Raw genomic sequence first — 16,424 nt, 5'->3', positions numbered from 1 at the left:
CTGCTCTCTAGCAGGTAGAACTAAGTAGTTTCTTCTCCTCCCCAGACCTCAGGCAATTGGGAGCTGCTGGTAATACGGGGGCCCTGGGACCCCTGTGCTCTCCAGCGCTACACACACCCATCCCCTGCCCCCGCGCCCCTGCCCCTGCCTTCCTTTAGCCTCCAGACCTGGGCTCACCGCAGCTCTCTCCACAGCCCCATTGCTACCAGGGAGACATCATTCAATGCTAACTGCTTTCTGGGGTCCCTTCCCTCCCCCTGCCCCAGCCTAGAGGGGAGGAGGGATGGGGCACACAGGGCAAAGGGGCCTGTCTTAGAGTCTGTCACAACAGGTGATTCAGGCCTGCTGATTCATGGGGCTATGTGGCCTCCAGCTCACTTCTCAAAATGGCAGCCCAGAAGGACTCCTGCCACTTCCCCAGCCTCCCCTACCCTGGCCGTGCACACGGCACCACTGGATGTGAGTCTTGTTCTGTTCTGGGTGCTGAGGAACAGCTCATGCCACACTCTGGGGACAGGGACGTGCATCATAGCCACCAGGCTCAACAACCCATTTCCACTCCCAGGGTCCTGATGGAAACCATAGCCCATGGACTGTTTCACACACCCAACGCTTCTACACACACTGTGCAGCCTGACTTCACCTCTTCCAGTCAGCCCTCTGGGCTCCTCCAGGCTCCCCTCAACCTGCCACAGCACCAGGTGTCCCCTGTTTCAGTCACCTGTTGTTCAGTACCACCAGAAGGATGCAAAGGTGGGGGAGCATCCAGCCCTGAACTGGGGGACACCCCTGCCTCCAAGAAGACAGGAGAGAAGGCAGGAGGTGCTTGTGGCCAGGTGCTGTTTAGCTGGGGTGATACATAATGTACCTGATGCTGGCCCCCAGGAGAGCTCTGATTTATGCAGGGGACTGAGAAGGAAGAGTGTGAAAAGCTCTCCCTCTGCCCCTCCACACTCTTGGAATGGTGAGGAGGTCCATGCCACAGGAAGATTAAAAACTGCTTCTGGGCTTCAACAACAATCAAGCAGGAATCCCAGTGCATCTGTGCATGCATGCATGTTCCAGAACACATGCCAAGTTGCCTGAGCATGTGGGGATGGCACACTCCTTCACACTTCTCCCCTACACACAGATACTTCACTGCAGCCTGCAAAGTGCTGCAAGGCCAGTGGACATCTGCCCCGCCCCGCCCTGCCCCGCCCTGCTCTGCCCCACCCCAGCTCTCCTGCCTAGCCAGGAAAGTGATAGACTGAGATCTGGAGCAGGAGGACCTGGGCTTGGAGGCACTCCTGAAAACCTAGCGCTTGGGAGGCAGAGGCAGAGGCAGAGAGGCAGAGGCAGAGAGAGGCAGAGGCAAAGAGAGGCAGAGGCAGAGAGAGGCAGAGGCAGAGAGGCAGAGGCAGAGAGGCAGAGGCAGAGGCAGAAGGATTGATGTGCATTCCAGACTGGCCTGGATACAAAGTGAGACGCTGCCTCAAAAGAAAGTCAGAAGGCAAAAGGGAAAAGAGAAGGCAGAGTGTGAGGGGAGGAGTTGGAAGGTCCCTACCAGGGTGAGAGTTGGTGTCAAATTCTAGGAAGCCACTGCTGGCTGTGTTTGAGGGAGCGATGTGCCTAGGGGGACCACATGTGGCACACAGCCACATGAACCTGTGTTGGGGTGCCTGTGTGTCCTTAGGACGACAGGCTGCCATCTGCTCTTTCCCAACAGTCTAGGCAAGCCGACCCTGGCCAGGACACCGTGGGGCTCAACACACTACTGCTCAGACCCAAGAGAAAGACTCCAAAATGCCAGGGAGGTGGTCATCAGTGTCCCAGGGGGTCACTGAGGACACTTCCACAGTCTCTGAACCCATCCAGGGCAACACGTGACCTGGTGTGCCAGAGCCATGCAAGACCCTTACCACAAATCTTTCAAAGGCCACCTGGCAGCAAGGACAATCTTCTGTCCCCTTCCTCCAAGCCCTAAAGGGGTCATGACCTACAGGTTGAGAACCCCCAATCACCAAGGAACAGTCCTGGCACCTATCAGTCTTTGGAGGGATCAGGGTAGGCTTCAGGTGGGGGGTGACTGACCCCAGCCTCCAGCACCACATGCTGGGCCTTCCCCTTCAGAAGTCACACCCACCAAGGCCACCTGGGGCCCTGCTAACTTCCCACAGACCTGGGGAACTCAGGCTGCACCAATCTGAGTGACTACCCCCCCCACACACACACACATACACAACCTGCCCTATCAATCAATCATCCCTTCACAGCAACCACCTCCACAGACAAAGGCCAGCCTCAACATCTGGCCACTCTGGGCCTGGTTACACACTCTGCCTGCCCTGACTGGGTCCATCAGGCAGCTCTGCCGGCCTCTGTTCAGGGAGCATCCTGTCCTTCGGCCAGGCCCAGAGCACAAAGCTCCCTTGCTCAACTCTCCCACTACAACTCCACAGCAAGCTGGCCTTCCTCTGCACCTGGAATGATCTGCTTCACGCAGGTGCCTCCCTCCCTGCTGGAGCCTGCCGAGCATCCCTGCTGTGACCGGAAGCACACAAGAGAATTTTCAAACTGTCATAGAAAGTAAATTTTGCCCACAAGGCCCCAGAGGTTCCTTTGCCTCTGTGGCTGCCATGGCCACCAGCTCCCACACTCTTCTCTCCTCCGCCTCCTTGCACACCCTGGCGGCCTCGCCATTAACTCACTCACTCAGTAACGGCTTCCTGAGTACCTGTTATGTGCTTTACCTGTCATGACCTCTGTGAAGCTGAGCCCAGCACAAGAGACAGACAATTGCTTAAGCCATGAACACACAGGTACCTAATGCCAGGTGCCGTTTGCTCCCCCAGTCACTGCCCACAGTGCCAGCTCTCACCTTTGTGGTACATTTTACAACTCCCTGACCCTGTGGTTGGCCAGGTCATATGACACACCCGGCTTAATGAGTTGCCTGTGGTCCAGAGCCTGTGGGTCACTGCAGCTGGGAGACACCCTATGGTATGTAATCCCTTGCTACTGTCACCAGCAAGGCTCCAGCCTGATGTGGCTCCTGAGACAGGACCACGCACAATCCACAGGATGTGTGGCTTAGCAATTACTAAGCCCATGTTCTTCAAATCCCAGAGATTTGCAGAACAGTGTGACCGAAGCATCCTCTCACTTGTGCTGACTGGTACAGTCAACAGTGACATGGTTCTCCAGCTCTCAGACATTAGTGATGGTTCTCCACCTCAGAACCTGAATGTGTCAGGTTGATACTTTACCACACTTCTTGGGTTAGTAGGGGACATGCTAGATTGAACCAGATTCATTCAGGTACACACAGCTCACGGAACATCGTCAGAACCAATTTAGATGCCTACTATACACCTACTGTCCTAAGTGGATTTCTAAGCTTAACACCCTCGATTTTATAATGTGTAAATGACCTATTAAATCTTCATTTATCTAAAACAATACAGAAAGGTTAAGTTATTTATCTAAAGTCACACAGCTCTTGACAGGCTGGGGCAGGATTTGAACCCAAGAGGCTTGCTCCAGAAACTATATCAATAACTGCTATGTAAAACCTCAGTCTCCTTTGTATATAGTGTGCCTACACACATGTATCTACACATAGAACATGCAGGCACATGGAGAATCTGAGCTGGGGCTGGAGAAATGACTCAGCAATTAAGAGCATTGGCCCCTCTTCCAGAGAAGCCAGGTCCAGTTCCTAGCACCCACATAGCAGCTCACACCTGTCTGCAACTCAGTTCCAGGGGACCTAACACCCTCTTCTGGCCTCCATGGGCACTGTACACATGTGGTACACAGATATACATGCAGGCAAACCCTCATACACATAAAAAATAAGTAATTGAAAATAAATAAAATAGAGCTGAGCATGGTGGTGCACACCTTTAAACCCGGCACTCAGGAGGCAGAGGCAGACAGATCTCAGTGAGTTTAAGGCCAGCCTGGTCTACATAGCTAGTGAGACCTTGTCTCAATAGACTAAAAAATAAATAAGTAATTAATTAATTAATTAATTAATAAAACTAAATAGAAATCAAGGGTTCCCATAGCCTCTGGTGACAAGTGGCCGCCAGGCAGAGAGTAGGAGGAGCAGAGACACAGAGACACACTCCGTGTGCTGCACACCTCTACTGCCAAGCATTCTATGGGCTGAAGTGGTCTGTCTGTCTCTACTACAAAGGACGGGTGAGGCTGGCCCCCGGCCCCAGAGGGCTGTACAAATGGACTGCTTTGAGCAGCAGCTAATTTCTAAACGTAATTATTAATTTCATGCTTATCGTATGCAAACCTCTGCTTCCCAGACGAGATGAAATTGATTTAATTAGAAATTCCATCATCAAGCCATTTGGATCTGAGCTTTTAATTAGGATCACCAGCAACACCCCACCCCCAGGCTGCCAGAGGGGCTCCTGCCTGTGAGGAGGACACAGGCCTGGCAGCCATGTGTGGGCACCTCTACAGCTGCCAGGGTCCCTCAGGCCAACACAGCAGCTGTAACCAGGACACTGTCCCTCACAGCCCAGCCCAAGCCCTGGGTAGGGCCTCTCTCTTGGGAACCATCTTTGTTACTTTCCTGTTGCTGAGATAAGACACCATGACCAAGGCAGCCTACAGAAGAGTTTATTTGGGGCTCACAGTTTCAGAGGGCGAGTCTGGAACTATCTCATCATAGCATGGCAGTACACACTGGAACAGTAGCCAAGACCCCAAAGCATGAGGCAGAGCGCTAACCCAGACCCCAAAGCATGAGGCAGAGCGCTAACCCAGACCCCAAAGCATGAGGCAGAGCGCTAACCCAGACCCCAAAGCATGAGGCAGAGCGCTAACCCAGACCCCAAAGCATGAGGCAGAGCGCTAACCCAGACCCCAAAGCATGAGGCAGAGCGCTAACCCAGACCCCAAAGCATGAGGCAGAGCGCTAACCCAGACCCCAAAGCATGAGGCAGAGCGCTAACCGGGAACTGATTGGGCTTTTGGGAGACAACATTTTGAGACAGGGTTTCCCTATGAGGGCCAGGTTTGAGACAGGTTTCTCTGAGTAGTCCTGAACTCACTCTGTAGACCAGGCTGGCCTTGAACTCAGAGAGCCACCTGTCTCTGACTCCCGAGTGCTAGAATTAAAAGCATGCACCACTACTACCTGGTTTATGGCTTAAGCTTTTAAAATCTCAACGCCCACCTCCAGTGACAAGCCTACAAGCTACACCTTCTAGTCCTTCTCAAATATTTCCACCAAGTATTCAAATACATTAGCCTATTGGGACCATTTACATTCAAAATCCCACAGTGACAAGATCCATATACCTTCAATCACAGCACTTGGGAAGCCGAAGGAGGTGGAACTCTGTGGGTTCCAGGCCAGCCTGGTCTATATAGTGAGTTGCAGGACATAGAGAAACTCTGTGTCAAAAACAACAAAAACACAAAGTTGATATCAAGGTGCTAGGTGCTCAGTTGGGCCTTGAGCCCCATGTTCCAAAGAATGTCTAGCAGTCTTCCTCTCTGAGCCTTGTGAGATGCCCATGCAGTGTCCTTTCTAGCTCAGTGCAAGGCAGTCTATCAGAGTAACTAATCTGAAGTATTTCACATGCATGACTCTGACCCCAGCTCTCACCACATCTGCCCTGGCCTCCCAGCAGCTCCTGCCATGCCAGCCTCCCTCTGTACCTTGAGTGCTGGGAGTACACTGTGCCTCCAGGCATTTTCACTAGTCATCTCTGCTGCTGGGAACCCTTTCTGGAGCAGTGCATGTGACCTGCCTGCCCTATCAATCCCCATTTATGGCAGAGCCGGTCTGCCTCTGAGTCCTCACTCTGCCCAATGCCCAGCCAGGGCAGCTAACATGTCTGCACTAAGTAACTACCTACAGCAACACCCACAGGAGGACATTGCTACTGCCCACCTCCCAGGATACCCCTTGTCTCCAGGGTCCTGCTGGACCTTGTCTCTCTGATTCCACAGGGACACCCTGTCCCACACCCTTGCCTCCCCTCTGGCTGCCCAGCATCCTGTCAGACAGGAAACTGGCACTTGGATTAATTTCCTGTTCTGGATTGTTTTCCTGGAGGGAACTAGGCAGCACAGGCTACAGGCCCTGGACAGACATCCCCGGAAGGCGCGTGCTCAGTCCCTGCCTGCCCTTTTAAGCAGTACATGTTTTTGTAAGAGCCCAGCACACACCCCCACCAGGAGACTGGGAGCTGGAGAAGAATGGGGTGCGCAGGGAGGAGGGCGCGTGGCTCGCCTGGCATCGGCTGACAAAGGAGCCGCACTGGTACGTTGGAGGCAGGGCCTGGAGACAGATAAGAGTGTTCGGGTGGGGAGCAGGCCCTGGGCCGAAAACCAACAAGATCCTCAAATCAGCACTTGTCCTACTTCATAAGCAAAATGTAGATCAATAAATTACACTCACTTTAGCGGGCTTGCATGCTGACTGTACCACCTTGCCAGTGGCAATCTTGGGGGAGGTGGGTGGCAGCTGAGGCCTGGGTGGGGAGGGTTGGAGCCAAGCTTGGCACCCCCAGGGCCACAGCTCCTGTGCTATGTACAAGGAGCTAAACCCAAGCTCCCAAAGGTAAGATGCAGGTCACTAGGTAACTGAGCCATCTCAGGGCACCATCTCATGGAGCCTCCTGGTTTGTGAAGTGGGCATCATGATGAGAATCAGGCATTTGTGGAGGTCTCGGTGAGGGGCACTCGGAAGGATGGGTAAGAAAAAAGCTGGCAAGAAGGGAGGCACTGGATGTCGCAGCCATTGTCCTGTCTAGTTGCAGATGACAGAATGCAGGCCCTCTCTTCTCTCTTGCTTTAATCCTCAATGCAAATGGAGAAAAGAAGGCCTTGCCCAGCTTAGAGAAGAGGAAGGGCTCACCCAGGTCACCAGTCACACTAGACCAGCCCAGTGGCCTCAGGACTCCAGAGCCTGTGCTAGGAGTGGGGTAAGTGGAAGAGCAGGAGGAAGGGACTGGAAGGTGATGTTGGCTACACTGGCCCCGGCAGCCCTGTGAACAGGTAAGCGATGGAGGGTGTTGTGGTGACCAAGTCTGAGGGTTTGGGATACACTGAGAATCAACCTGTCTGGTGCCTCAGGGATGTCTCCTTTCATCTTCACACGATAGGACCACTGTTTGTGACTTCATTTTTCAGATGAGAAAATATGTCCTGAGATCAGACAGCAAATTGTAAGACAAGATTTGAACCCAGATCTGTCTGGCTTCACCGGAGTGTTCTCAGCCCACAGTCACCACCTGACACTATCCTGTGTTCACTTATTCTCTCTGGGCTGAGAGGCAGCCTGAATGAGGGTCAGGATTGCTCCTGCTGCTTCCCCTGCACCCCTGCACCCCTGCACCCCTGCCCAGCAGTCTGCTTCATACCATTGCACCTGCCCTGTCTAAGTGAGAATTTAATGATCTGCCTGGCTCTTAGCCAAAAAAGACGGGAGGGGCCTCTACAGTAAGCAGAGACTCATAAAAACCTCTCCCAAGCCTGGCGACCCTCCATGGGCTGCAGGAGTTTGGGGCAGGGCCAGGAGGACCTCTTGGTTCAATGCCCAGAGTGGTTGCCATCACACAGATACCCTGAGGGCCACTTTACAACAGAGTGCAAGTGATGGGGGCGTGGCTGGCCTTCAAGGAAATGAGCCACTGTCTGCCCACCACTCTCCCAAGTCCAGCAGATGCGCTGTGTGTGTGTGTGTGTGTGTGTGTGTGTGTGTGTGTGTGTGTGTGATAGACTGCACTATATTAATATAAGATGATTTAATGAGCTGTATTAACATCATTGAACACACAAGATGATAAAAGTCACACCGTCAACACTTCCTGTGATTTATATCCACAGCCAGGCCATATTCAGACTGGCCGGGCAGACAAGAGGAAGCCCCACTGGGGCTCCGGGGTTTGTCTGGGAGAAGGGGGCAGCCAGAAGCAGGGAAAAGCACAGCAGGCACAGCGTGGGGTGCCCAGCCCGGTGCCCAGCTGTGCCATAACGACCCCACTGGAGCCCCTAGCAGCCCTCCCCAAACTCCCCTTGTGGCATCTGACTTGTGTGTTCTCCTCCTTGCCCAATCCCAGTGCCCCCACAGCCTCCTCAGCTGACACAGCCTCCTCTTCCTGCCTCAGCCCTGCACCCCAGGGCTCAGAGCACACACCCACTGCCTGCCTCAGATGAACCTTGAAGGCCAGGTTCCTACCCAGCTGACCTCCCCTGGGGACACCAGTGAGTGGATGTGTCAGACTCTGTGGGTCGGAGTAGGAGCTCTCAGGCCTCAGAACAGCCACTGTGTCCTTCCTGCCGTTCAGGGCAAAACAGTGACAAAACCCTGAGTCTGCCTTATTGCCCAACCTGACTCATCAGGCATTGCTGGCCTAACTCTGGAAACATCCAGAACCCACCCACCACTCACCAACTCTTATCATGTGGCCTCTGCCACTCAGCCCCCTTCCCACTCACCCCCTCAAACACCTTCATGCCCACCTTCAGCTAGAAGGACATAACAAAACCCCAATTAGCTCAGTTTCTGCCTCCCCAGGAGCTCAGCAGGCCCCGAGGAATCTACCCAGACCTGACCTCTCTTTCCACCATGCACCCCAGCTCTGGGCTGTGCCTTCCAACATCCTAAAGCCTTTTACCTGAGTTCCCACTTACCCCCTTGTGACCACACACTTCCCACAGGTCTGTGGACTGGGCCTCCCGACTGGGATGCCAGACCCTGAGGAGAACCGTTTTGTCTGCCTCTGTCTCTGCCTCACGTAGCCCCAGGATGTAGACCGAGAACATGAATGATTATTGAGCAGCTGTGTTGAAGCAGCACTCCACTTTTACTGCTTCTCCTAAGTAGGCCTGTCAAAGTTTTACAGGGTCCACAAGATGGTTTAGTGGGTAAAGGAGTCTGCTGTGAGACTGGTCCCTGAGACCACGCAGTGAAAGAGAAAACCCACTCCCATGAGTGTTCTTCTGGCCTCCATCGTCATGTGCCCATGGGGCATCCATGCCTTTGGCCTTCCTTGCCCAGACTCATTCTGTCATCAAGACTTGCTGCTGCCAGCCCTCCAAAGGGGACAGGTGCTGGCCCCATCCCTCCAAGGGGTGCAGGATCATGTTTAATGTCACCCAGGTGGTGAGTGGCTGAGCCACCTGCACTTCTACTCTATGTGCCAGCAAAATCTGTCACCTCCACAGGGAATAAGCTTGAGTCTCTGTCACCTCTGAACCTCATGACCTGGGAAGGAGGCATCCAAAGGTCCTCAGCCCAGAAAGGCCAGGGATGCTGCTTTCTGCTGCTAGTAGCGGGTACATATGGAATGTCGTCTTCAGCCCATGGCTGCCAACCCCTTGCTGCAGAGACCTCCACAAGTATCAATTGCCTGGGGCTTGGTAGAGTGCAGGACAGCCTTGTCCAGTGCGGAGGGTGCTGCCCACAAAGGGACTCACTCATGAAGACCCCGTGTAGCCCTTTTCCGTGGCACCGCTCTTCACATGGACCCAGAGGTCACCGCTCAAGTCAAGCAACACAACTTCACCGCAGGCCTGTCCTAGAGACCTGCCTGCTGCAGCCAGCCAGCCACTGCTATCTCCCCTCATTAACTTCATAACCCTAAGGCAGGACTCAGAGACCCCAAGGCTGCCACGGCAGGCAGCTGCTGCTGAAATCAGGGCACCAAATGCAGATGCACAGTCCTGCCACCTGGCCTCCGTCCGGCCAAGTCTGTGAGGGCACCAGCACATCTGAGTCTTGTCCAAATCATGTAGGAGTGGGCAAGCTGTGCCCACAAGCTCCACATCCGGGCCTGGTCTGTGCTATGAGGTGACACATCCTGCAGAGGGAACCCCTTTCACCCTGCAAGCCCCAAAATTGTCACACTTTTTGAGAGGGTCCCTGAGGTCAGCTCAAGAAGCAGAACTCAGAGGGTCTGCCACGCACAGCAAGGCCTCCCGGTGACAACAGACAGTGGTCCCTTTCAGGGAGTAAATCACAAGAGGGCCAGAGCTGAATACAGTGACTGGAATCCCAGCACTCAGGCGGAGACAGGTGCATCATGTGTTTGAGGCCAGCCTGAACACATAGTCATCTCCTGTAGCTTGGTAAGTGTATGTGCAGGTCCCTGAGTTCATGCCCAGCAGAGCAAAAGCAGGAAGGCTTACCCAAGGCCTGCCCAGTCCCCTGTGCTCTTCCCAGCACCAGTATGAAGTTCCTATCATGGTGTCAGACCCATCCATGTACCTGAAAAGACCCTCTCAGCACAGACCCTTGGCCTCCCTCCCTCCCCACTGCTGTGTCTCTGACTGGGTTTCTCCAAGCAGGTGGCTTGCAGCTTTGTGGCGGTCCCGTCCCTTTCAGACCCAGACTCTCAGAGCTGAATCCACCTCACAATCAGAGGGCCCAGATCTGACGGGCACACATTTGTCTCTCTCCAGCCTGGCCTGCCGTGTGTGTGGCACATGAGCATGATGGGGGTCACACCACCCCCACACATTCAAGGATACAGGTGTGCACACACAGCACTCTCTGAGCTCCACACATGCAGCCCTCCCTCTACACGGTGTACAGGGCTCACTGTGAGAGGTGCAGTGAACTATGCCAACACAGCCTGTACACACAAACATGCCTCTGCTCTGCACAACATGCCTGCACATGGAGACAGGGTAGCAAGGCAGCTGAGAATCCACTAGAGGATGCACAGACCTGTTTGTAACCTGTCATCCCATGTACTCAGGAGACTGGGGTGGCAGAAGGACCGACTGCAAGTTCAAGTGCTTTGTGAGCATCCGATTGAGTTCAAGGCCAGTCTGCACACTAGTGAGACCTTGTCACAAAACAGGATAAAAGGGGACCTGGGGACATAGCATAAGCCAGGTTCTGGGTTCAATTCCCAAAGAGGGAGGGAAGGAGAGAGGGAGAGAAGGAGGGAGGGACATTGAGATTCATTGAGATTGCAATTTCCCATCTCCCAGCAGGGGACAGCAAGAGAACACAGAAGCAGGGGCAGGGTGTTCAAGCAGGTCGGTAGGTGAGAGGCTGCAGGTTGGAAGAGAACTAAGGGTGGGCTCTGCGGCAGCCCCTAGACTGGGTAACCATGTCCTGCCTCACCAGCCTCTTCTACATGAGGAACAAATGAGTTGGAGAAGACCCCATTCCTGTCCCAGGTCACCTTAAATAACCATGGTAGAAAAGGTAGAAAAAGGAGCAGGGACCGTCCCTGAGAGGACCACAGTCCCGCGGAAAAGAAGGGGACAGCAATGTCTGTAATTTGTTTAAATAATCCTGCTGAACTGGAAGGAAATTAACAAATGAGAAGCTAGCTTGAAATTAATCAAACTTCTCCCTGTCCATGTCCCCCGCCCCACACTTTCTGTCTTAATGAAGGTTATTTATCCAACGAGCAATAAAACAGGGAATTAAATTAAACAGGCCCTCTGTTCCCTCCTCCCCCCTCTCCCCCCACCCCAGGGAGACAGCAGCCCTTCTACAGCTTTATAACGGCAGGCTGGCAACTGTGGCAGTCACAGCAGGCAGAATGAGTCAGGACCCCCAACTCACTTATGTCCATCTCCATCTCAGCCCAAACTAAAAACAGGTTTACTGTCTGTCTGGTGGCAGACAGGGGAGGACCCTGTCGCTGGCCATGTTAGATGGGGTGCAGGGTTGCTCAGCAAGGCCCCTGCTGCTCAGCTAGGTCAAGCATTCTCTGCCACAGGGCCTGTGCACTGGCTCCACCCTCACCTGAGTCTATGTTTGAATGTCCCTTCCTGGAGATTTCCCTGACATCCCTGTTTTGTCCCCAGCAGACCCACACATCCCATCTTCCCTCATGACCTATCTGTCTCTGTCGAGGAAGCCACCTCCACGACCTTCTCGTCAGAACTAATCTCTCTGCCTCTGAGTGTCCAGACCCCACCTACACTTCCATTACAGCCACCCACACCCTCCCTATCACAGTGACCACACAAGAGCAAGAGACACCTCCTCAATTCAGGAAGACCAGCTCATTCACTCTGCCCACCCCCACGCCTTCACCCCTGCAAATCTGCTCCACTCCTCCCTCCAACTTGGAGCTCCATAAGATTTGCTAATTCTGAGGGGCCAGGACAGAGAGTGTGCCACTAAGAGGGTCCTTGTCTCCTGGTCACTGGCATTTCAGGCTGGTGTGAGGACACAGGGACCTTTAGGTGCCATTTAACTGCTGTATGCAGGAGCAGCTGGCCTGTTGGCCTAACTTTTCTTCCAGAGCCCCCTGAATAGAAACCACCTCTCTAAAGTTGAGAGTACTCAGCCTGGGGTTCAGCCAGTCATAAGGCCCTAGCAGCTCCACCTACTCCTGGCTGTGTGTGTGTGTGTGTGTGTGTGTGTGTGTGTGTGTGTGTGTGTGTGTGTTTGCTCATGTGCGGCCACCCCCATGGGCGAGGACAGCAGGCACAACACAGCCATGGTTGAATTATTTATTTGTACACTGTTAGCACAGGAGAGAGAGCAACTGTGTCTCCAGGCTTCAATTAAAATATCAAGGCACCCACACCGTCTGCCTAGCCACACACTCCAGCTGACACAGACAGGAGAGAGCCTCCATCCGCAGCCAGCACCCCACCCCTCTGCTGAGGTCCTTTAACTTTGCCTCCCAGTATCGGCTTGTTTCCGAACCACGGAAAACATTCTGGGATCACCCTGAACTCAGCCCACTGGCTGCTGAGACATTTCAACCCTCTCCATGACCTTAAAGAACCTTCCTTGTTTCCCAAAGGGGCCTTGGCTCAGCTTTGATGAAGGACTGACCTCTCTCACACTCACTGGACTTCCCTAAAATACAGCTGCATGTGGTCAGGGGGCAGGGACTCCAGGGGGCAGAACACATCAACCTCCAAACACCAGAAGATGCAAATGACAATGGCCAGGTTGTGATATTCCCTCCACCCTGGCATGGCCATAGCCATTAAACTAAACAAATTTTTTATTTTGTAATTTAAGTGACTCCTGATTAAGGATCTGTACTACTCCACTAAGCACTGAGACATAATTTACAGGGTTCCTAATTTAAGTATTGTAGCCAGAATGAGCTTGGGTTTCTGCTCTGCCAGTCTTCTGAGTGCTGGGTTACAAGACCTGGTTTCTGTGGTGCAGGGCGATGAGTTAAGAGCTCCATCCATGCCAAGCAACCCCTCTACTCACTGAGTCACATCCCAGCTCCTTAGAAAGGGACTTTGAAAAGATAAAAATGGGAAGATGTCAGCCACATCAGAGAAGCGGACTACACCTTCATCATACCTACCAACGCCAGAAACCCCTGATGCTGGAGTAGAGATGCAGATGACAAGAGCCAATGGCGACTCCAGTAGCTGTGGTCATAAGCTAACTGGGTCACCTACCAGTTTCGATTCACTAGCCCCCAGATTAGAACATGAGGCCCAGTGAAATGAGAGTGGGCGGGCTGAGAAAGAGCAGTGCATTGCTACCACATGCCCAGGGAGAGAGTGCTGCAGGGAGAGCACTAGGGCTGCAGGCATGCTATCGGCCCCAAGGCCTACCCTTCTTTTTTAAATTTTCCCATTTTCACATGTGTATGGTGTGTACATACATGTGTGTGCATGCTTTGCATGTGAGCGTGTGTGCATGCACGTGTGTATGTGTGCACTCCTGGGCATGCTTTGCATGTGTGTATGCATTTGTGCTTTGTGTGTGTGTGTGTGTGTGTGTGTGTGTGTGTGTGTGTGTGTGTGTAGACCCAAGGTTGAAGTCAGGTGTCTTTCTCCATTGCTTTTCTGCCTGTTCATTGAGGCAGGTCCTCTCAATCAAACCCAGAGTTCACCATTAGCTCTTGGTAGCTACCTTGCTCTGGAAGATCCTCACCATCATGCTTACCTAGTACTAATGTGAATTTTGGGGATTCAAACTCTGATCCTGACTCTTAGATGGCTAGCACTTTAACCACTGAGTCATCTCCCAGCCTTGCGATGCTTCTGTTTTAACGTGCCCAGCTTGAAAACACAGTGCCAGCACTAAGATGCTACCTCCTGGAAATGAGTGCCCAGCCAACTTCAGAGGCCAAGGCTGCCCATTGGGATGTGGACAAGCTGGCCTCTGGACGCTGAAGAAATTTAAAACTGGCAAGAGGGGAGCATCCCTTTGGAAAAAATGGTGGACAGTTCCCCCTAAAGCTGGCTGCTCCTACAGCTGGAGCCAGCTTCTCCAACAACGTAACAGTCTGGGAAAGAAAACTTTAATCCCTTGAAAGACATGTTCATGGACATCCAGATCCACTTTATTCATGAGACCCGAACATTGGTCTCATTTTCAGAAGCAGCAGAATGGACACATGAATTATGAATTATACAAATAAAAACATGGTGGAATAGTACAGAGCCATTAAAAAAAAAAAAAAAAAAAAAAAAAAACAGGGAGCTGCTTACATACCCTGCCCTATGAACAGATCTCACACAGCAGAGGCACCATGGACGGATCTCAGACAGCAGAGGCATCATTCTGTATTTGCTGGGGTGAGCCTTAGAGACAAGTCCAGCTTCAGATAAGCCTTGTAGAGTGACACATTGGCCAGAGGAACTATGGGGAACTTCCTGGGCACTAATGACACTCTATGAGGATTGTCCATGGACCTGCCTTCAAACCTCATGGGGCAATGTGTCTGAAATTCATGCTTTATGGAAACATGTCACACCTTAAGGTGAAAAGGAATGAGAGAAGGTGCAGCTCTGCCTAATGGACCATCAGACACTGAGGCAAGTGGTGACCTAACAGGGAGTGACAAGGAGGAAGGGAGGAGCTGGGAGGTGAGGGTGCCTAAACACATTAACCCGGTTCAAGAAGGCTTCCTGGGGGCCTTCACCTACTCTCCGCTTCTCCTGCCAAGCAAGCCACCCTGTCCTCAGCTCAGCCTCCATTCCATAGGAAGATCTGAATAAGTCCCTCACCCCAGGCATTGCCAGAAACACCCTGCTCTACCTCTCAGACCCTACCTGCCATCTCTCCTTCCATACCACCCTCCCCAGAGCTCACCTGAGCGCCTGTGAGACTAACTGCTTCCATGAAGCAAATGCCCTCTCCCAACCACCTCCCCCAGCTACCCCGGCAACATTCTGTCACATTTCCAGACATGACCAGAGGAGTAGCACCAAACCATACATCCAGCTGACTACCAGGAGGGTTTGAACAAAGAACAGCCAAAGCTCCAGTGGGTGATTATGTAGCCAGCAGACAGCATGTTTCAGTGACTGGCTAAGGACATTAGAAAATGTTCACCACCCTGGTTTGTGCAATCACACTAGCCACGGATGTACCTCAGCCTGCTAAATTAGCAGAGGGCTATGGGAAATACACACAAATCAGGTGTCACCTGGAAGGGAAACTGGCAATTTTTATTGTCTCATTTATTTTATGATTTTATGCATATGGGTGTCTGCATAGACATCTGTACATGCCTGGCCAGAAGAGGGTGATGGGTCCCCTGTACTAGAGTTACAGATGGCTGTGAGCTGCCGTGTGAGTGCTTGGAACCCAGCCCAGGTCCTCTGGAAGTGTGGCCAGTGCTCTTAACCACTGAGCCATCTCTCCAGCCCTTTGTTGTTTGTGTTGTTTGTGTGCATGTGTGCATGTGTGCATGTGCGCACTTGTCAATGCCAGAGGTCAATATCAGAATCTTCCTCAATCACTCTCTACCACATCCTTCAAGCTTTTTAAGGCTTTATTTTATTTTTATTTTATGTGTAAGTATCTGTCTGTGTTAGCCCACAAAGGCTAGAAGAGGGCATCAAATTCCCTGGAACTGGAGTTATGTAGGAGCTGAGACTCAAACCTGGGTCTTCTGGAAGAGCAACCAGTGCTCTCAACTGCTGACCACCTCTTAAGACGTTCTACCTGAGTTTTTGAGACAGGGTCTGCAGTTCACCGATTCAGCTAGGCTAGTAGCCAGCAGCCAGGGCACGCTCTTTCTCTTCCTCCCAGTGCTGAGATTACAGATGTAATTTTCATAAGTGCTAGCAATCCGAACCCAGGTCCTTGTACTGTTCTTTACAACAGTGTCTTCCTGCCTGCTCCTTCTGTTTTCTGCCAGACCTGCCACAAACATGTGGGCTTTTAAAACCCCAACAGAAGGAGACAGGGGACACTGGCTATGCATAGACATGGGGTTCTAAAGCTGGTGTCCTGTCTTGGGCAGGCAGACCTACACAGAGATGCTGGGTTTAAGAGGTTCTCCTCTTGACTTCTGGGCATGCAGAGGCAGAGCAGCAGGCTGGGACCTGACCCAGCCCAGCTGTGGCTCTAACTGGCTGCATGACCTCCCCATTTTCTGTGGGCCTTGGTTTTTCTCGTCTGTAAAATGGGGCCATTGTCTTGATGGCTCTGCAGGTTGTGTGGAGTGATCAGAAAATGACCATGAGGGCTGGGGATATGCTTGCCTGGTATATAAGAA

The 16,424-nt window shown here is 52.6% G+C and overlaps 1 protein-coding gene across 3 annotated transcripts in view; it reads right to left on the bottom strand.

The window, feature by feature from the left end:
- The window catches only part of Grm4 (glutamate metabotropic receptor 4), a 79,554-nt gene that overhangs the window by 40,672 nt on the left and 22,458 nt on the right, over positions 1-16,424 (bottom strand). The gene's annotated exons all lie outside the window — the stretch shown is intronic.

This window comes from Phodopus roborovskii, unplaced genomic scaffold (assembly GCF_943737965.1).
Source record: "Phodopus roborovskii unplaced genomic scaffold, PHOROB, whole genome shotgun sequence".
NCBI classification, from domain to species: domain Eukaryota; kingdom Metazoa; phylum Chordata; class Mammalia; order Rodentia; family Cricetidae; genus Phodopus; species Phodopus roborovskii.
This window is presented reverse-complemented; position numbering and strand designations above follow the sequence as displayed.